Source organism: Hibiscus syriacus, unplaced genomic scaffold, assembly GCF_006381635.1.
Source record: "Hibiscus syriacus cultivar Baekdansim isolate YM2019G1 unplaced genomic scaffold, ASM638163v2 tig00112471_pilon, whole genome shotgun sequence".
Taxonomy (NCBI): domain Eukaryota; kingdom Viridiplantae; phylum Streptophyta; class Magnoliopsida; order Malvales; family Malvaceae; genus Hibiscus; species Hibiscus syriacus.
The window spans coordinates 740,164-762,173 of record NW_024063340.1 but is presented as its reverse complement, the minus strand read 5'-3'; the positions used below and the strand labels follow the sequence as shown (position 1 = coordinate 762,173).

The 22,010-nt window shown below is 37.5% G+C and overlaps 1 pseudogene; it reads right to left on the bottom strand.

The window, feature by feature from the left end:
- Positions 1 to 15,413: 15,413 nt before the first annotated feature.
- Positions 15,414 to 19,469, bottom strand: LOC120179965 (annotated as a pseudogene).
- Between the last annotated feature and the right edge of the window lie 2,541 nt (positions 19,470 to 22,010).

Sequence of the window (22,010 nt, the reverse complement as noted above, 5' to 3'; positions counted from 1 at the left end):
GGATGCCATCTCGAGTTTTATCCTAAGCGAAGTATTTTTGACTGCATCCGAATTGATAGGATGTGGCAGTTCTGGTCCGTCCATTTCAGCAAGGACAAGGGCTCCTCCGGAAAAGGCCTTTTTTACGACATAAGGTCCTTCCCAATTTGGCATCCATTTCCTCTGTAATCTTTATGGATTGGCCAAATTCTCTTTAGCACTAGGTCTCCTTCACGAAATATTCTCGGGCGCACCTTCTTGTCATGTGCCGAATCATTCGTTTCTGATAGATTGACCGTGATGAATGGCTTTCAGTCTCTTTTCATCTATCAGGTTCAGCTGATCGTATCGAGATTGTACCCATTCTGCATCATCCAGTTTGACCTCTGTCAAGACCCGTAATGACGAAATTTCTACTTCAATGGGTAGTACTGCTTCCATTCCATAAGCTAGTGAAAATGGAGTTGCCCCAGTCGAGGTTCGTACCGAGGTTCGGTAAGCGAACAAAGCAAAAGGCAATTTCTCATGCCAGTCTTTGTAGGTCTCAGTCATTTTCTCCACTATCTTTTAATGTTTTTGTTTGCTGCTTCTACTGCTCCGTTCATCTTTGGTCTGTAGGTAGTAGAATTGTGATGCTTTATGTTGAATTGCTCACAAACAGCTTTCATCATTTTGTTGTTCAAGTTTGTAGCATTATCAGAAATGATTCTTTCAGGTAAACCATACCGACATATGATTTCTTTCTTCAAAAACTTGCAAATAGTGGACTGAGTAACACTAGCGTAGGAAGCAGCCTCTACCCACTTGGTGAAATAATCAATTGCCACGAGAATGAAACGGTGGCCATTCGAAGCCTTCGGATGGATTTGCCCGATAACATCCATGCCCCACATAGAAAAAGGCCATGGTGATGTCATCACATGAAGTGGATGAGGTGGAACATTTATTTTATCTCCGTAAATCTGACACTTATGACATCTTTAGCGTAGTTGATGCAATCACTTCCAGTGTTGACCAAAAATATCCGCATCTCATTATTTGTCTTGACATCATGTGCCCATTTGCATGTGTTCCACAAACTCCGTTATGTACTTCTTCCACTATCATTTTTGCCTCTTCTGCATCTACACACCTTAATAGGACTTGGTCATGGCTTTTCTTATACAAGACATCCCCGTCAAGGACATATCCAGCTGCCATCCTTCTAATGGTTCTTTTGTCAGTCTCGGTGGCTTCCTCTGGATAACTCCGATTCTTGATGTATTGCAGAATGTCATGGTACCAAGGCTTAATGTCTTTCACCTCTTCGACTTGGTAACAATGAGCCGGGTACATATACGATTGCATGTCAATTGGCATCATTTCAGACTCCCCACCAGCCTTGAATACGGCTGCCAAGGTAGCTAAGGCATCAGCCATTTGATTTTCTTCTCTCGGCACATAGTGGAATGTGACTTCATCAAACTCTTCGAGTAGATCCATTATTAGCTTCCGATACTCTACCAGCTTTACATCCTTGGTTTCCCATTCTCTACGGAGCTGATAGATTACTAAGGCTGAATCTCCATATACCCGTAAGGTCTTGATATTTTGCCCCATTGCAGCTCGAATTCCCAAAACACAAGCCTCATATTCTGCCATGTTGTTGGTGCAATCGAAATTCAATTTGCTAGTGAATGGGTAATGATTCCCTTATGGGGAAATCAGTATTGCCCCGATGCCATGTCCTAATGCATTTGATGCACCATCAAAATGCATTCTCCAGGAACTGTAGGTAGAAGTACTTGCCTCTTCTAAGGTGATAGCCATCAAGTCTTCGTCTGGGAAGTCAAAGCTTAGCGGCTCATAGTTCTCATCGGTTCTGCTTGCCAAAAAATCTGATATGGCACTTCCCTTTATTGCTTTTTGGCTTACGTACTCGATATCAAATTCAGACAATAGCATCTGCCATCGGGCTAACCTTCCAGATAGAGCAGGTACACCCATCATGTATTTTAGAGGATCTAACTTAGATATCAGCCATGTAGTGTGATACAACATGTATTGTCTGAGTCTCTTTGTAGCCCAGACTAGAGCACAACAAACCTTCTCGATAGGAGGATATCTGACCTCGCAATCGGTGAACTTCTTGCTTAAATAATATATGGCTTTTTCCTTCTTTCCAGACTCATTATGTTGACCCAGGACACACCCCATTGAGTTCTCGAATACAGATAGATATAAGAACATGTGTTTGCCTGGGATAGGGGACATCAGGATTGGAGCGTGAGATAAATACTCCTTTACTTTTTCAAATGCAATCTGGCAATTTTCATCCCATGCTCCGGGGTTATTTTTTCGAAGAAGTCTGAAGATTGGGTCACATTTTTCGGTTAACTGAGATATGAACCGTGCTATGTAGTTCAATCTGCCCAGAAAACCTCGGACCTCTTTCTGTGTTCGTGGTGGAGGTAGATTTTGGATAACCTTAACTTTATCAGGATCAACCTCAATCCCTTTCCTGCTGACTACGAATCCTAACAACTTCCCAGATGTTACCCCGAAGGTACACTTGCTCGGGTTCAGTCGCAGCTGGAACTTCCTCAATCTTTGGAAGAGTTTTCTTAAATTCTCGACATGTTCATTCTCGGTCTGTGCCTTGACAATCATGTCATCGACGTAAACCTCGATTTCTCTGTGCATCATATCGTGGAACAGGGTCACCATAGCTCTCTGATATGTTGCATTAGCATTCTTCAATCCAAAGGGCATCACCTTATAACAGAAAGTTCCCCACATTGTGACGAATGTGGTCTTCTCCATATCTTCAAGATGCATCTTGATCTGATTATATCCTGAGAATCCATCCATGAATGAAAAGAAAGCGTTCCCGGCTGTATTGTCCACCAATGTGTCAATGTGTGGCAGAGGGAAGTTGTCTTTGGGACTTGCCTTGTTAAGGTCCCGGTAATCGACACACATGCGTACTTTCCCGTCTTTCTTTGGCACAGGCACGATGTTGGCCACCCATTCCGGATATTTGGCCACTTGGAGGAAACCAGCATCAAATTGCTTCTTGACTTCTTCCTTGATCTTAAGGAGCATTTCTGGTCGCATTCTCCTCAGCTTTTGCTGCACGGGTTTGCATCCTAGTTTGATAGGCAGTTTGTGGACTACCATATCTGTGTCTAGTCCCGGCATGTCTTGATATGACCAAGCGAACACATCTGTACTCTTGAAGTAAGACTATCAAGTTTTGTCTTGCTTCATCTGAAAGAATTGTACCGATTTTAACCTCCTTTCTATCCTCGTCAGTGCCCAGATTGAAGATTTCGATCTTTTCCTCATGTGGCAATATTTGGTTCTCTTCTCTTTCTACCATTCTCAATAATTCGGTAGGTAAATTGCACTTTTCCTCATTGTCGCATTCATCGAATTCCCCAAGACAAATGGCCGATTCAAAATCCACCTCCGGATCAGGATCATCAGTGCCTACATTATCGTTATCTGGGGACCTGAAGGAAAGAAAATGTGTACGTGTGAGAGGAAAATATCCCACACGAAACAATCAAAAATTAAATTTGAAAGAGAATATAATGGAGTATTGAAAAAAATGGTTTCAGAAGAAATGAAATAAGAAAAATGTTTGACATGAAGAAAATTCGCATCTTTTATTGAATTTAAAACAATGTTTATTCACCCTTACAAAAGATAACCTATTGCCCCGGGTATAGGCAAATAGGGATAGTTCGAATATTACTCTGAAAGACTCTTGTAAACCACAGGTAGTTCTTCCACCGACCAGTTGCTAGGCACAAACCCAGGTGGCAGAGGGTAGATTTCAGATTTATTGGCGTTGTCCGCATCTTCTGTAGTCACGACATTGATATTCAAATCTTTCAAAGCCACTTCTAAATCGGATGAGGTGGTCTCAAACATATAACCACCTGACTTGAATGTGTGATACAGAGGTGGGAATACCATTGGTTCCCGTTGAAACTCGCTTCCAGTCAACCTGGCTAATCTTCTTTCCCGTTTCTTCTGGATTTCCTTCCTCTTTTCATGATAATTGGGCTGAAAACCAAGCCCAAACTGCTCTAATTTTGAAATAAGAATGACTGGATTAATCTTTCCTTGTAAATGCTTCCCAAACCCTCTTCCAGTCTTAGCGCCTCGTCCCAAGGTTTGCTTGACCTCCATTTTGGTGCACTTGGATAGTCGGGGTTTAGGAATCATTTTTCCTTCTGCTACGAATGTGGCATTCACGAATTCTAAGGAGCGAAATGAGCATTCTACACCTTCATCGTTTACTTCAATATACGGGGCATCCGTGGTCACACTTGCCACGATATCTTCCTCAGCATTAATGATTACTAAGGCCCGTCGATAACAAACTTAACTTTTTGATGCAGAGTGGATGGTACTGCACCTGCTTGATGAATCCATGGCCTTCCCAAAAGACAGTTATAGGAAGATATGATATCCATCACTAGAAACTCAACATTGTAGGTGGCCGGTCCGATCGTTAGCGGCACCTCAATCTTGCCAATTACCTCTCTTTTGGTCCCATCAAATGCTCGGACCACGTTCTGACAGGCTCTCATATGAGAGGTATCCATTGGCAGCCTCTTCAATGTAATCAAAGGCATCACATTTAGGGCCGATCCGTTATCGATCAATACACTTGGTAGGGCATGCCCTTTGCAATACGTAGTGATGTGTAATGCCTTTGTTCGGCCTCTTCCTCCGGATGGAATCTCATCATCTGAAAATGAGATGAGATTATCAGCTTGAATATTGTTCACCAGTCGATCCATCTTGCTGACTGGTATGTTTTGTGGCACGAACGTTTGATTTAGGACTGTCAACAGTGCCTCCCGATGTGCCTCTGAGTTTAACAAAAGTGCCAACATTGAAGTGCGCGTTGGCAAGTTGTGAAGCTGTTCTACAACACTGTACTCGCTATGTTTCAAGAATTTGAGAAATTCTTTAACTTCTTCCTCCTTTATAGGTTCATTGATAGCCAATACATCTTCTTTGAAAGGCTCAAGTGGTCTCTGCCCCACTTTGCTATCACATTCTTTGGAAGTACTCACCTGGCATTCGTACTTCCATGGCACTTGTCGACTGTCCTTGTACTGAAAAGGCCGAGGTGCTGTGATCACCACCTTTGCTTGAGTTGTTGTCGTCGTCTTTGCTTTAGGGGTAATTACCAATGGACTTCCCCTACCAAATCTTCTTTCTGATGATTCTCCGGTAGCGCAAACGTCTGCTTCCGGGGAATCCTGAACTTCTTCGTAAAACTCCAGCTCTTTTCTGTCCATCATGAGTTGGACTAATGTCTTGAACTCTGGGCAATCTTGCACTTTATGCCCTTATTCATTGTGGTAACAACAATGGTTACCGTATTCATTTCCTGCTGTATCTGGATATAGTGCAAGAAGCCCTGCTTTTACCATTTGGCTCCATACCCAAACCAAAGGAGCTTTAACTTCTGAAACACTCAATTTGACTCTCTTGCCCTTCTCGATGGTGACTGCGTTAATTCCAGTCTCTTGATGATTTGGCAAGGGATTCTGGGCGACGTTTGGTGTTCCGGAGTTGAAAGTGATCCAATTCTTATTTCGCATTCGTTGTACAAGCCTCTTGAATGTGAGACAATTTTCGATTGAATGCCCCTGTACACCACCATGATATTCGCAGTTAACATTCTCGTCGAACCATCTCGGGTAAGGGGGCTTTATTGGATCCATAGGATAAGGCGACACAACGTGAGTATCAAAGAGCTGTTGGTATAACTCTTTGTATGTCATGGGAATGGGATCGAATTGCTCTCTTTCCCTTTCCTTTCTTGGTTCTCTCTGGTTCTGTTTAGAAGTACCAGATGGTACAGCTGCAGTGGTATTTGAACTTGAGATCGTAACACCCTTGTTTGGGTTGTAGGTGTTGACATTATTGATCTCTCGTTCTTTGTTCTTCACGAGAGACTTCTTACTGGAGTCACCTCCCTCAATTTTTCCTTGTTTTATGGCTAATTCGATCATTTCACCGGCCATAACTAGATCTGAGAAACTTCCTGATGTGATTGCCACTAGGTGCCCGAAGTAAGGTGCCTTCTGGGTCTGTACAAACAACTTTCTAGTTTCCTTTTCATCCAAGGATGAATGAACTTGCACAGCCAAATCCCTCCAACGCTGTGCGTATTGTCGGAAACTCTCGTTATGCTTTTTCTCCAAGCTTTGGAGCATAACCCGGTCTGGTCTCATATCGTTGATATGCTTGTACTGCTCCAAGAAAGACTTGGCTAAGTCTTTCCATGTCTTGATATGAGTTCGGTTGAGCTGGTTGTACCACCGGATAGCTGAACCGGACAGGCTCTCCTGGAAGCAATGGATCAGGAGTTGGTCATTTCCCACATATCCTGTCATTTTCCGACAGAACATAGTGATGTGTGCTGAGGGGCAGTTGTTCCCATTATACTTCTCAAACTCAGGGACCTTGAATTTTGGTGGAAGTACCAAATCTGGAACTAGACTCAACTCCATTGCATCTACCCCATAATAGTCCTGGTCCCCTTTGACCATTTTCATCTGGTCTTCTAACATCCTGATTTTCTCTTCCATCTTTTAGCTTTATCCTCCTCATCAAAATCCGGGACATGGTAATTATCCGGATGATTGTCAGGGATGGTTGCAAAAGTTTGTATCTTAACAGTAGATGCAGCTTTCCCTTTGGTAGAGGATGAGTCACCGGGTAATGCAACTTTCCCTTTAGTAGCGGATGAGTCCTCGGGTAATACTCCGGGTGAGATAACCACCTGTGAGGTTGGCGGTATAGTTAACCCCTCAAATGAACCTGCCCTTGGCGCACTGGCCTGCTGTAAGCCTGATAACTTGGCCACGATTTGATCAACCAAGGACTCCTGGTTTTTCTTGATGGATTCTAGGGTACTTTGATTGTTCTGGGCCATCTTATCTTCCAGTTCTTTTTGCAATCTTGACATGTTCTCCTCGAGTTTTTCCATTCTGGACTCCATCTGTCTCTTTTTTGTTCGAGTATTGTGCGGATGATGTGTGTCTTGAGCTCTTGGTATTTGTTCTTTCTGAGACATGTTCTGTTAGTTAATACGAATGTAAAAACATGGAAAATATAAAAAATAAACATGAAATATAAAATGCAAAGTATGCAATGCATGATGTATGCAATTTAGAGGCATTGATCCAGAAAAGTGTCTGTTATTATAAATAATCCTTATTTAAACAAAAGCGTTTTATCTTATAAGAGACATAAAAACAATCAAAGGTATATCCGGACTAAATCCTCCAGACCCGAACATCTTCTAAAAGATTGACAAGTCTTCTTCCTTCATCTGTTACTGGTTGAATGTTCTGTCGAACCACTCCGGCTTCCCTTGCCAAGCCATGTAGATGACAGGCTGCCTTCTGTACTTGATCCAGGAAATCTCGGATGACTACGTCTCTAGCCTTCACCCTTTGCTGAGCTTGCTCCCAACGGAAACGCCACTGTAAACCTCCGTCGAAAGGCACTATCTGAAGTTCGCTTGCTTGCTTCTTGAGTTCATCAAGAATGGCTTCTAACTCAGCTATTGTTTTGCCATCTTTCTCATGTTGTTTCTCCAGATCAGCCACCTGGATTCTCAAGCATTGGTTATGATGTTGACTACCTGCTAAGCGCCTCTGAGTAGTCTTCAGCTGCTCATCATACCCCTCAAACTTCCTTTTAGGATATGAGCTTCATCTTTCCAGTATTCAGAAGTTCTTTTCAAATTGGAGTTATCCTTGACTTTATCTTGATACCCCTTTCTCAAGTCTTCAAGCTCGAAATGGATTTTCTTCTGTTCTTTCCCCAGTTTGTCTGCTCGATCTTTCTGAGTATCGGCGTCTAACTTCCATTGGTATCGTTCAACTTCAAGTTCCCTTACCTTCTGCTTCAGCTCATTATTCACAGCTTCAAACTCGGTCTTGGCTATCTCCAGTTCGGAAGGGACATACCTGAGATGTTCCTCCATGGTCCGGGTGTCTTCACAGTCTGGCACCGGGATGTTGTCATTTTTTCTCAATCTTCTCCATTCTACATAATCCGGAGTAAGCATGTCTCTTGCAGCTACAATATCCATTCGGAACAATTTTTTCCATGAGTCAGCTACTTCTTTGATCATCTTTTTATAGTTATCACCGTGGTACACAAACTCTGATATAGATAATCCGTATGTGGCCGGGATGAACTGACGTGCCCATATTGTCTAAGTGCTAACGACGGAGCATACCCAACTGCGCCCCAAAGTCCAAGTAAGGTCATAGTATCAGAATCCCCACACCGGTAAAGAATGTCACTGAGGAATAACCAGGGGCTCTCCAGGTAATATCTCGGTCCTGAAGATGAGTGAATACCTTCATCCACTTTTCCTTGGTAGCACCTTCATGCCATTTTATAGTGATGAACTCTCCCAAAGGTGAATAGGTGGTGCTAAATCGGCGGTAGGCGACCCCGTTAGTCTTCCAAAAATGGCTGTGAATCCAAACTTGAAGAAGCTGAACACACCCAATGAACCTTCCTCCACCAATTCTTCTGCAATGATTAAGAGACCGAAAGGTCTCGGCCAAAATGGTCGGTGCTGGGTGACTCGCCTTGGAAGTTGTTTAAATAGTTCTACAACGGTTGCGTCAATGCACCCAAGGATCTTTGGAAATATAATCAAACCATACAGACCCAGTGCAAAAAGGTCTATAGTCTTCCATTCATCAGGGTGGTTCTTCATTAGTTGCTTTATGTGGATCCACTCGATTCCTTCCCCATTACCTTTGTGTCGGAGTCGATCAGTTACCCATTTTCATCAACCCCTGCAATCTTAGCCAGTCCGTTCTTGAAAGGTTGACTCTTGATGTGTTTGATATATACCCTCTCTAGTCTGATACTTTCACAGTGCAGTAGGGTAGTATACTCTTCGATGGTGGGCACCATATCCTCCCGGTTAAAGGTGAAACAACTATATCCTGGGTTCCAGAATTGAATCAATGCTCGGAGCAGGGGCTCATCAGTCTTGACATGTAGTAAGAGGGCAATATCACCATATCGTTGGCTAAACTTCTGCTTTCTGTCATTCTTCCAACTGTCCCAAATGTTCCGCAGCTCTTGGACATTATTCTGTTTCAGGCTGAAAGATGCGTAGCTAACCAGCTCTGACACATAGTTACTCTGAAGACTATCTCCCTTCTCTTTCTGCGTCTTCTCGGACCATAGTCGTGCCTCGGCGTTTTTAATCTCTTGTATTACAACACCTTTGTCCATTAATTCAGATTATTTCGTGTGTAACAAACTATTTTTAGGGATCAATAGCCTCTTGTTATGATGCAAATGCTAGAAAACAAACACAAAGGCAAAAAAGTTAGTAAAAAAATAAACAAATAAAAAAATAACGAAAAAAAAAAACAAAAAACATGGTTAGGGTAAAAAATATCATAGGTTTTGGAATTGGTTTGGGGTAGGCTCTAATCTCCATGGTCTCTCGGTTTAAGTTCTAAAATGGTACCCGAGTTCTCCTTGCTGGTGCCCCTTGGGCTTACCAGACCCTTAGTCCTAAACCCATCACAGGTTTGTATGGACCAAGTTAAACTCGAGAGGACACATTCCCTTATGCCCGCACGGTGAATAAATTCACACGAAGACATAAGGTATATGAATCCCGAAGGTTACTTGCTAGGCCCGCACGGAGAATAAATTCTCACGAAGGCGTCGCTTTCACCCCCACTTAAATAGGGTTCGGAGCTCGGGTATAGAGCATGAGATGACAATTTTGAAAAATCTGAAAACATTAAAAAACGTTAGTACAACTATTTATTTGAAAAATATTCAAAGATAAATAATTGGAATCGAATAAATAAATTTAAATTTAAATTTACCATTTTCGCATAAAAAGACAACCGAAAATTAATTATGGCCTGACTCACTTATTGTCCCCAGCGGAGTCGCCAAGCTGTCGCGACCGTCTTTCGGGTGGGTCCGGAATTGGGCTTCGACTTAAATAAAATATTAGGAGTCGCCACCGATCATTTAAACAAAATATTTAGGTTGATCGGATACCATATTACCTGATCTGCATTTTACCAGAAATATGTAGGGCTCGGGAGTCGGTTACAGTCAAGGAAGGATTAGCACCCTTGAACTGTCCTTTCGGTACCATTTAATTTATCGGTTGTCTTAATTGCAAAAATTAAAATTTAAAAATTCGATTCAAATTACTTACCTTTGATTGATTAAAATTATCCTAAAAAGATCATAAATAAAGTAAAAAACTAAAACAAACAAACACAAAGAGTTAGTATTAAAATCGAAATAAAAAAGAGTAAATAAAAAAGAATAAAGGAAAATTCGAATAAAAAAAATTAAATTGGAAAGGATTAAAATTCATGGATCAAATTAATTCTAGGAATAAGCTGCAAAAAAAAAATTAAATAAAAATAGAAATTTAAAATATTAAAATAGCGAAAAAAAAAATTAAAAGACCAAACAATAATTAAGCCAAATGTAAAATAATGACTAAAATAAAGTATTCGAAAGCATAATGACCATAATATTAAAATATGGTTAGACTAGGGGGACTTAGGAGTGATTTGACCCTATATATAATGATTTAAATGTAACACATGGAAAAGAAAGGGATCTAAATAGTATTAAACTAAAATTAGTGACTAGAACAAAAAAAGCTATGAAATAAGGAGGAGTTAACTTGTGGTTTTCCCAAAATTAAAATAAAAGCAACTCCTTCCCCTAAATTCTATTTTTCCCGTGGATCTCCAGAACCCTCATCTCTTCCTTATTTCTTTATTTTTGTTTTCATATCTGAAATTCGTTTAGTTGCCTTGATTTTATTGAGAAAAATAGGGAGAAAATCCCTTACAATTTAGTTCGAATCTTCCCACCTGACGACACTCCTTCGACAAAGGTAAGTTTTCGACTCTCTTTTTATTTTTTATATATTATTTTATGCTATTAGTTGAGTCGATTAGGTTTAAAATAAATAAATAAAAACATTCGATTACTTTTTAATTTCATATATGTGTGAATATATTAGTATTTATAACACCTAAAATGACATACTATTTCGAAAATAATAATAAAAAACTATTGAAAATAAATAAATAAAAACTATTAAAAATTCAAAACAGAAAATCAATAAAAAATAATAATAAAAATAAAGAAACTGTAATAAAAAATAGAAAACAACCTTCAATCTAGTAGTTTATTACTTCTAAAAAAACGTCTGGAATCCCTCCTCCCCCCTTGATGTACAACTTCATCCGGCTATTTATAGCCATTTACAGATTTAACATAATAAACTAATCATACACTTGTTGATTTAAATACAATATCATATGCAATTTTTTTATTGTGAGTGGAGGGAGACAAGGACTAGTGGAGGCAGACAAGGACTAGTGGAGGCTTGGTGGCCAGGCTGGGTGAGGTATGGGCTGCTGGGATGAGGACAAAATATGGGGTCTACAATAGCTTGTTCTTTTTGCTCTGGGCTGGAGACGGACGGCGGATGTCGTGGCGGAGGTGGTCGAAGAATGGGGCCCGCCGATCAAATTATCTATGTTTTCAGACGCTTTGCGGCGGAGGCGGGTGTCGTCCTTGGTGGCCGTTAAACTTTTTTCTTGGCCTAGTGCTTCGAAATTCTGCTTTCTATCTACGCGGGTTTTGGCCTTTGATCAAAACAACTGAAGTAATGGTAGACTGGATTCTGTTTTATAGGAAAGAAAACGCTATGTTTATACAAAACTAATTGTAAATGGATTCATTGAATTATACGGCGATAAATCACCTTTTAAATGTTATTTCCTGTTAATCATCGTTCAGACTATATTTTTTTGAACTAACATCATTTGCAGTAAGGCGCGCCCCAAAGTCGCGCTTTCAAAATCACGTTTTACGTTGATTTAACGTCACGTGAGATAAGACGCACCCCCTAAAACGCGATTTACACTAATATAAATACACGCTAGCTAAAGCGCGACCCCTGAGACGCACCTTGCCACGTAAGGTAAAGCACGGCCCCCGAGGCACACCTATACTTTTTGCATTTTTAAATCGATGACTTGTCCATTATCAAAAGAAATTATTTCATCATCATCATTTAGCCATTATTTACGTATATAATAATATTATTATCTGACATGGTCAACACGGCTATGGAAACCTAAAATTAGATTAAAAATGACTCCATCAACTCCAACGACTTCAACAAACACGAGTTTTAAGATGCACTGAGCTAACAACCATAGGAGATGCACAAGTCAACCTGAAAAACAAATTAAATAAACTTATTATTATTTTGATAGATTGAATGAAAATACATAATGATTTCAACCAACATATGTTTTTTTTCAAGGTAAACTATATATTTAATTATTTATCTATTCTTCCAACTTAATTAATTATATATATAATGTTATATTTTAATTCAATTCTACATATTTAATTATATTATTTTTAAATTATATATATTATTATATTTTAATTTAATTTTAATTACTTGCCGTTATAAAACCATTAAGATGATGATTTTTTTTCAATGTCACAATTAATCTTTTAACAATATATGATTAAAACGGTACAAAAAATAACATTATATATGATCTAAAAAGAATAATTATGTAACCAAAATAAAACTACAAGAATAGATAAACTACTAAATAAATAATTTATTTTTTAGCCAGATTTTATAATAAGCTCTACAAGTTGTAAAAACTCAGGAACTTTATTTACCTCTCTTTGCGCTTTTCCAAAAATCTCTGCAAAGATTTTCTGCGAGCAATTGGAAGATCTGACGGGCTGAGATGTCTTGTCACCATCTGACATAGATGTAACCAATGTTTTGATATTGAGATTGGCGGGTTCATAAATGATACTGATGAAATAATTTTTTTTTGATATGGACAAGTTACTGATTTAAAAATGCAAAAAGCAAAGGCGCGCCCCGGGGGCTGCGCTTTACCTTACATGGCGTAAGGCGCGCCCCAGGGGCCGCGCTTTAGCCAGCGTGTATTTATGTCAGTGTAAGGCACGCTTTAGGGGAGCGTCTTACCTCACGTGGCGTCAAATCAGCGTAAAGCGCGGCTCGGGGGGCGCCTTACTGCAAAGGGTGTTAGATCGGGAAATATAATCTGAACGGTGCCTGACAGGTAAATAAACATTTAAAGGGTGATTTATCGAGAAAATCACCGAATTATACTCCATAAATTTATTAATTTGATATTTCGCTTTTAAATTTTAAATATTTATGAGATAAATTAGTATCAATTAATCAATGATATTATAACAATTATGTTTTGATCTAACTTAACGATTTTAAATATACTCATTTCATTTGATCTTCTCGTATATCTATGTTCGTGTTAATTAAATTAAGCATCGATAAAAAAACATAGAAAATATTAACGATGTAATACTTGGATTACGATAGTCATAAACGATTCACCTATTTTAATTGAACGAAGAGTTATAGTCAATGATTTTATGATATGGAAATGATCTTTAAGTGATAAATTATGCCCTCTATCTCAAAAGAGGGGGAAAGAAAAAATAATAGAATTACTTTCACTCTTAGTTAAGAGGTTTTGTAATAGCTCTTGGTTTTGATGTCAGACGTCATAATAACTATTCATGAGTTGACAATATAGATATATATTATTGTCTAACTATAAATTTGGTTTTAGTAGACCACGTGGGTTTGTAAGAGATCATCTCAAAGAGTTTATGGTTGGACTGAAGATATAAAACGCTGAAGGTGTTGTTTTGCAAAAAAGTTCTTCCGAAAATTTTGATAAATTGAGTTGTTACTTGCGTAGGAGTATTTTTTGAAAGTATAACATCAGGATGTTTAGATAAGTGTGAGTTATTATTGCTCGATGAGGAGTATCTCATGAGGTAGAATATATGTCCCCCTCAATCGAGGGATTGTCATAAATGATTAACCCAAGACTCATACGTAGTGATGTTAATGTTTCGGTTTTGGAAATCATCTAGTTTCTAGAGGTTCATAAGTGTGTTCTTTCACGATTGTATTTGTTGATGGTAATATTTGGATTGTGATGGTTGTAAGCAGTTTATATTTTTCTTATTTGAGTGGAGAGTTGTAACCGATAAATTTACAATATGAAATTGTGATGATTGAGAGATTCTATAATAGTTGTTAGCGTTACGATCAATATAATTATTCGTAGACTGATAGAGGGAATAAATATATACGAATAAATATATTTGTAACAGTAAATTAACTATGCTAAATTATGTGAAAAGGTTATTATCCGAAAATGTGATAACCAAAGAGAAGTATCAATAAAATAGAAAATACACACTGCACATGCAGAGGAAGGTAGTCTTGTACTACCTGCATTCGTTTGAACATAACATTTGCAGAAAACACCACCACCCAAAAGAAAGTAAAGAGTTTGGGGTTAGAGGGACAATCCAGATTCCTCATCTTCTTCAAGGGTGGCAGTGTAAACAAAGTGCCCAAGGCCCCAAATCAAACCAAACACACCCAACAGGATCCACCTCAGAAGGTTGTTACTCAAACAAAATGGAAGTTCAGTTCCTTCCCTCAACATTTTATCGTCCACCAGACCCATGGCCGGGCTTGACACGGTAGCCGCACACACCACTGCCAGCAACGAACTGCTCATACCAGTAGGACACTTACATTCGAGTTCGAGTAACATAATTCATAATGAAAAAGCATACGACACTTTACCGATGGTAACAGGAGATGCAAGCCTTGGTGATGGCTTGTGTAAAAGAATTGCAGGGGTGAGCGATGAGGTCGTAGTGGTGGCTGAGATGGTTGCCATATTCATCTGCTACTACAGCAAGGAGAGTTTTTTTAATTCAATGGCAGTCTTTGATCCAGAGGGTGTACCTGTTTATTTCATATGATTTTGTATGGAATTTTACAAGTTACTAATAATGTTGGTCCATAATCAGACCAGATTGATAGGTAATTACTTTGATATCCCATATCCACGTGTCATGTTATCTGTATATAATAAACAATGACCGATGACTAGGCTAAGCTTAAGAGTCAAATTTCTGGATTCACAACTAACAATTGATTTTGGAGTGATCCACTGACAAATGATAACATATTTTTTTTTAGACAATTTGAGTTTGAATATATCTTTTTCGTGCAATTTGTATGAATATTTTTAAAATTAGAATTAAGAAAAAGATCTTCAAATCAGATGGTATTTTAAATAATAAGAACCAAATATATAATTATATAAATATTGTTAACTGCAACCTGAACATGATTTGATTGATAAAATTGAAAAATCGATGATCATGTTGAAATCTCCCCATAATTAAGTTATCATAGTTGTAGTTTACCCATGAATAAATAACAACAAAAAAAAATCTCACAGAGCCATATTTTTTTTGTCCAAAAAAGAAATCAAACCTAGTGGAATGTACAGTGTATACCTGCAAATGGAGCCTCCCTGCATGGTGATTGCCACAAATTCATCTAGCCCTTCACGGATTATGGACGGGAACACAATGGGAAGAAAATGAGTTGTAATTTACTTGAAAGATTGTTAAAGAATGAGATCCATGGGAGCAGTTTTTGGGAGAGGCAACGAATCAAACAATTCCACTTGTGTTCAGTGATCTTCAATTACGCATGTATATTGCACTGTTGTAAGTAAGGATTGTCATACTGCAAATGTTTGCTCCAATAGCCTTTATATTCAACAATTCCTATTTCCAACCAGGGTTTCCTGATTCCATCATAGTGTATAACAGCAGCTTTCTCGATATCGACTCGTCTGAGACCCTGGTTATAGCCTATCCCAAGTGCATGCCATCTCTTATCTAAAGCCACAGTTTGGTTGTAGAAGGTAATCCAACCTAAGGGCAATCTCAGTGCCTCCTATAATGGCCTATTAAGTCCCTGAAACACGACACCGGGCGAACAAGCTTGACAAACCAGTATAGTTGGAAAATATTAGAAGCAGATGCGACATGCGACATACTTCACATAGAAACCAGTACGTAATTATATGTTTAAAGCAGGGCATTTACAACTCCTACAAGATTATTTATGGAGTCGAATACGTTCTGGTTAACCTGTAAGACTATGTGTACCAGTCATAGGTAAAACAAAGGCGTAACTATTGCTATAGTCGAAGAAAAGGAAGTATATGCACGTACCAGTTGCAAGTAATCATAGTAGAGCATGGTTAAGTTTTTTATTCTCCATTCTTTGAGATCAAACAAATTCATGCAAAATGCCCAACTGCAAATACTGGAGTTAAACCTCTTTGCAAAACTGGGTCTGAAATGTTCATAAACAAATGCATGGAACGAAATGAAACTTCACTTTCCCAACAGGTCTCTACCGCTGCATGTACTTTTCTATTCATGTCAACAGTCCGAAGTGCAGTTAAATCCCTTTGGACTACCACATCATGATCGAAGAGCACAATCTTATCCAGTGATGGAAAGATATCTGCCAGATAGAACCGCAGATGACTAAGGGCAGAAGTCTATCTAGGATCATCAGACTTGTTTTCCTTCAATGTTGAATAATATTCTGTTGACAACCAATCGAAAATTTCTATGCTTTGAACATGAACCGTAGCTCCGCCGGGAGGATTTAATAAAAACCACATCGAAATTGCTGGGAAGTTGAGAGAATCAGTCACTATGTGAAAAACGATTTTCTCTGGCTCCTGCGTAACCGATATTATTTGTCAGGTATATCACATCAGTAACAGAAATCTTTTCCAAATCCTGAATTATCTGTAGCTAGCTCATCAAAGATAAGGAGAACAATGACAGAAGAGTATCATCTCTCTAAATGGAGCCTGTTCTAATGGCTCCAGCAGTGTGATGCCACAAAGCATCATGGCATGTTATAAGTTTAACAGAAACAATTTGGTATGCGACTGTTTATAATGACAAATTGACAATCACTTTCTATAAAAAGACCCATGTTTAAGTTTAGCATCACAAAATAAGCAGAGATTGAAAGTTACTGAAAATGATTAAAATAATATCGTACAAATGACAAAGATGGTTTACCTTTGCAGAGGCGGTTGTAGAGTTTACAACAACTGCACAAGCCAAAATTTTGTCAGAGAATACTGCATAGTGGTAAAGGCCTAGATCATGCAACTTGTGCTGGTTAGGAAACTGTCTTTCCTCAGGTTGAAGTAAAAAATATTCGGCTCTCAACCGCATTGAGAGGCAGTGAAGGCCTTTAGGGGTGGTCCTTTCTGCAAGCTGAACGAGATATGACCCTTGGTTCTTCTCTGCCTGAACCTGCTCCTCAGTATCATTAACCATAGCATGAAGTGTTTTGGCCACTCTGAAGCAGTCAGCAAATCCATAGATCTCATTCTGCGCGATGAACTGAAAATTCAAGTGTTCTTCATATATAAAGTTTTGTGGAAGCAATTCACCCCTGAATGAATTCAAGTTTCTTACCCGATATAAAATGCATTGGTAAAATCATTGCAAAGCAAAAACAGTCTTACTTCCTTGGCAAATCTGAATCATTGCAGGCGTTAAGAACTGCTCGTTCCACCTGTTTGATTTTCCTTCTCAACTCTCTCTCCAATTCAGGGTAACTACCTGGTCGTGCAATACTTAAATATGATTTTGCTCTAATGAACTGCTCATTCATCTGCTTCAGTTTCTTATTGTTACACTCCGTGATTGGGTCCTCGAGCGTTGATGGTGTCTGCCTGCTTCTCGATTGAATTGCTCCTGCAGCCAATGAATTAGTGCTAACTATATTAAACTAACACGACTCGCTCTAGCATTGTCCATTCTGGTAAACAACCACACCACTCGGCAGCCTCACCCCAATATATAAACATACATACATGAATATATAAACCTTCAGGTTGACGTCAATAATACCAAATGTCAGAAACTTTGTGGTAAAAATCAGACCTGTCGCTTTATTCTCATACCGTTTTCCGGCATTGATCAGATGTTTCAGAGATGAGCCATTGCCTCAGAGTGTGGAAACTCACGAGAATAGTGAGTATTTTTATATATCTCAAATGATGAATTACAGAGTCTATTTAAAGACTTAAGGTTATAAGAGTTTCACTACAACTAGGAGTTATTAAAATACAAACCTTATCTCCTGTATTAAAAGATAAGATTCTATCTTTATCACCAATTACAAATAAACTCTAATATTTACAATTGTAACAACTTACACAGAGTTCAGACAAACAGAAGCACTAAGTCAAGAACTAAATTTTAAAATTTATTTGGAAGCAAACTAAAATATCATGACAATGTACTTGTCACACGAATGGATAGAAGGATAATTATCATCTGCTGAAATTTTCAATACCAGCTCAGTTTCTTTTACCTCATATAGATTTCAAAACAGACAAGAGAACAACAATTTCAACATCTGTTTTCCCTCACAAAGTAGTAGTAGACACCACAGCAACCATCTACAGTCTAGATTCCATTCAATCATATAGCATCCTGTCATACTTCAGACCACACCTGTTTACTGAACCTTCTCGGCACTTTCTTCTGCTGAATTTGAAGCCTATCTTTTCCTTCATCGTTAAATTCTGAATCTAGAAAGTGGAGAAACCCAGAGTCACTATTGAATCGATAACCATAAGTAAGTGATAAAAGACACTGGTACATGCACCCAAGGAATACAAACCATCTGTTTTCGACAATTTGGAGGCATGTTGAGCATCCCTATACTGATTTGAATCACGATTCTCATCAGAGCTGTGACTAACTACGGAACTACTATGATCCTTCTCGTTCAAGAAAATAATTTTTCGCCCTTTTAACTCCTCTGAAGCTTTCTAAGTAACAAAGAAACAAATATCAACTGTCAAACACACTGAGATACAAACGTCCAAAACAAAAGAAAAAAAAAACAGTGAACTTGTAAATCTTAAAGCTACCTGTTCAATTGCATTCAGTCTTAAATCATCCGTCTTATACTTCTGCGTCAAACAAAGCAAAACCCCATTAGAAATCTAGCAAAACGAGAAGAAGAAGAATCATAGCAGATTCAATGTAGAAAAACCCTTACAACACTGGCGAAATCCTCATTAAATTCGTCATGTCCTGCCGTTATAGAATCACAATCACAAATGCAAACAAAAGACAGATCAGGATGCCTCTAGAACTTGTAATCAACAAAATAAAGGAAATCAAATCATAAAAGGCTAAATTTTCGTTTTGAAAAAGGAGAAAAGAACCAATTCGATATCTTAGCTTTAATACACTCAGTGCCTAGTAATTCTCGTTGGCTTCTTGTCTGATCAACAAACTCCATTAACAATAAAAACATTTGCCTTTTCAGCAAAAAAAATTGATAGATTACCTATGGAATTGAGGGGTTTAAGTTTATGAGAAAGCAAAACCATTGGAGCAAATAAAGAGAAATATAGCAAAAAGAGAACCAAAATCCTCTGCCGCCAACGCTTCTTCTTCATCAATCGATAAAAATGAGGAAAAAAACAATGTAAAAAGATTCTTCGCTTGGTTTTTCACTTTCTCTCTCAATTGCTCTCCAGAAATCACATTTCACATGCTCAAACCCGTAGTGATACGATGCTGGGGTTACAAGGATCAGGAAATGAAGAAAAATAAAGAAATAGAGTTTTAATGCTTTGCTTTTGGAGCTTCGCTTACGTTTTGATGTTTATTTGATTATGGAAAAATATAATTTACATGTGTTCCCTTCTGATCTGGGATTCTAGATTTATATACCTTACCCGCCATTAGGATTTGCATGATAATTTTGAATCACCAGAAAGGCGAGAAGGTGATGGAAATGGCGGTGGCTCTAGGGGTTTTAAAAACGCATGACGTAAGAATTTATACCTAATATTTAATTAAATAGGGTAAATTACATGTTAGTATCTAAACTATCAATTTTAGTATATTTAGTACCAAAATTTGTATCTTTTTCAAAATTATTCATAAAGTTTAGTTTTTGTTTCATTTTAATACTCATCGTTAAAAACTTTAGTTTTTGTTTTGTTTTAGTACACTTGTTCAAAATTTAGCATTAAGTTTTGAAAAAATTGAAATTTTAGGTACTAAAACGGGTCAAAACCGATAGTTTAGGTACTAAACACGATAAATTTTTAACGACGGAATACTAAATGATATGAAAACTAAACGTTAGGTATGATTTTAAAAAATTTAAAAATTTAGGTACTAAAACAGACCGAAACTAAAAGTTTAGATATTGAATTCCAATTAAATATTCACTTTAACTTCTATTCTTTATTTTTTAAATCATTTTATTCAACATTTTAATCTAAGATAGGGACGGACATAAGATTTTATGTTAGGGGGCGAACTTGAACTTATAAAATTTTAGGAGTGAAAATAGATTTTCAATAAAAAATATATAGAAAAAACTAAAATTTATGGTAATTTTAGATTTTTAAGGGGCGACACCTCCCGCCTAAGTTTGGGATTGATCTAAGACAAAATGTCTTTTTGATTAAATAAAAATCATTAATTGATTAGCGATTAACATTTTATCGTTGACATGATAAATTTTATATGTTTAAAATAATATCATGACATTTTTATATAATCATTTTAGACATATAAAAATGATATGTCGTCATTTTAGACACGAAATATTTATTACATCAATACTTTAAACACATTATACTTCTCACGTCACCTATAGACATTGACATTTAATCATATAACAATTGTTATCTAATTAGAGGTAAGAATTGTAGGGGTCATAAAAAAATCCTACAATCTTGTCAAAATACTAATATAAAAAAATCCTAGGCAACACGGGTAGGGTCGAGGGTCCAGGCACTATGACGTGGGTTGAGTCCAACAACTATAAATATTATCTTTTTTATTTATTTATTTTCATTATCTTTCAAAATAAAACTTCACCTCTCTTATTTTTCTCTAAATTCGACATTCGTTTGATATTTGTTCAGTTGTCATCATTGTTATTTGATCGTTATTAATGATTGTTGTTTACTCCTAAATTTCACTAACAATTGCATTTCGAAGGCCTGAGTCAAATTTTAACCTTAATTTGATCGAAAATATCTTAAAATTTAACAAATTTAATCAAGAGACTTAACATTCTTCATCATTTATCTTTATCATTTATCGTGTGATAGAATTAATTTTGAAGTATATGCTTCTCCTTGTTACTTTGTTCACTCTCACCACTCAAATTTACGAACAAAAACCATATTCATCGTTAGTTTTCTCTCTCTCTTGGATAGTAGTTTATAGAATCACCACGTAGAGTTATAATGTTTTTGTGTGGTTGTATATAAGGTGTAAATTCTATTAATAATGGGTTGAATTCGTTAAATTTTATGGAATTTGTGAAAATTTTGTCATAATGAGAGAACGATAGTTGTTGAGATACACGAATGTAAGATTGAGGTTGAAGATGAATATGATCAAATCAAGTTAAAACGAGTTGATAGATTAAAATTATGATCTTGAATTATTTTAATTTAAAATTAAGAGATTTTAGATATAATTTGAAGTTAAATTAAATTCGAGTTCAGATGAAAGAAGAGTCAAACATATTTAGTGTCTATAATTCATTTTTTCTACAAAAATTATTTGTTTCAAAAGTAACGCTAAAGAAAATTAATCATATTATATATATATAAGAGAAAATAACCTAAGTGACCAAAAATCCTAGATAATATACGATTTTGACCAATTTTTTTTGGATTTGCGAAAATGACCAACAAAATCGCAATGCGATCTCTAATTCGCATTGCGATCTCCACTATCGCAAATTCGTGTTGCATTTCGCGTTGCGATAGTTGAAAATCGCGTTTCGATTTTCCATTTCGCGTTGCGATAGTCTACAGTTGTCGTTGCGATTTTCCAAATTCGTTGCGATTTTCCAAATTCGTTGCGAAAATTCGTTGTGATAGTTAAAAAAAAAGATTTTGTTTCTTAAGAATTTTCTCTAAAAAGATAGTATCCGCGCGAATGTGTCGAAGACACGTATTACC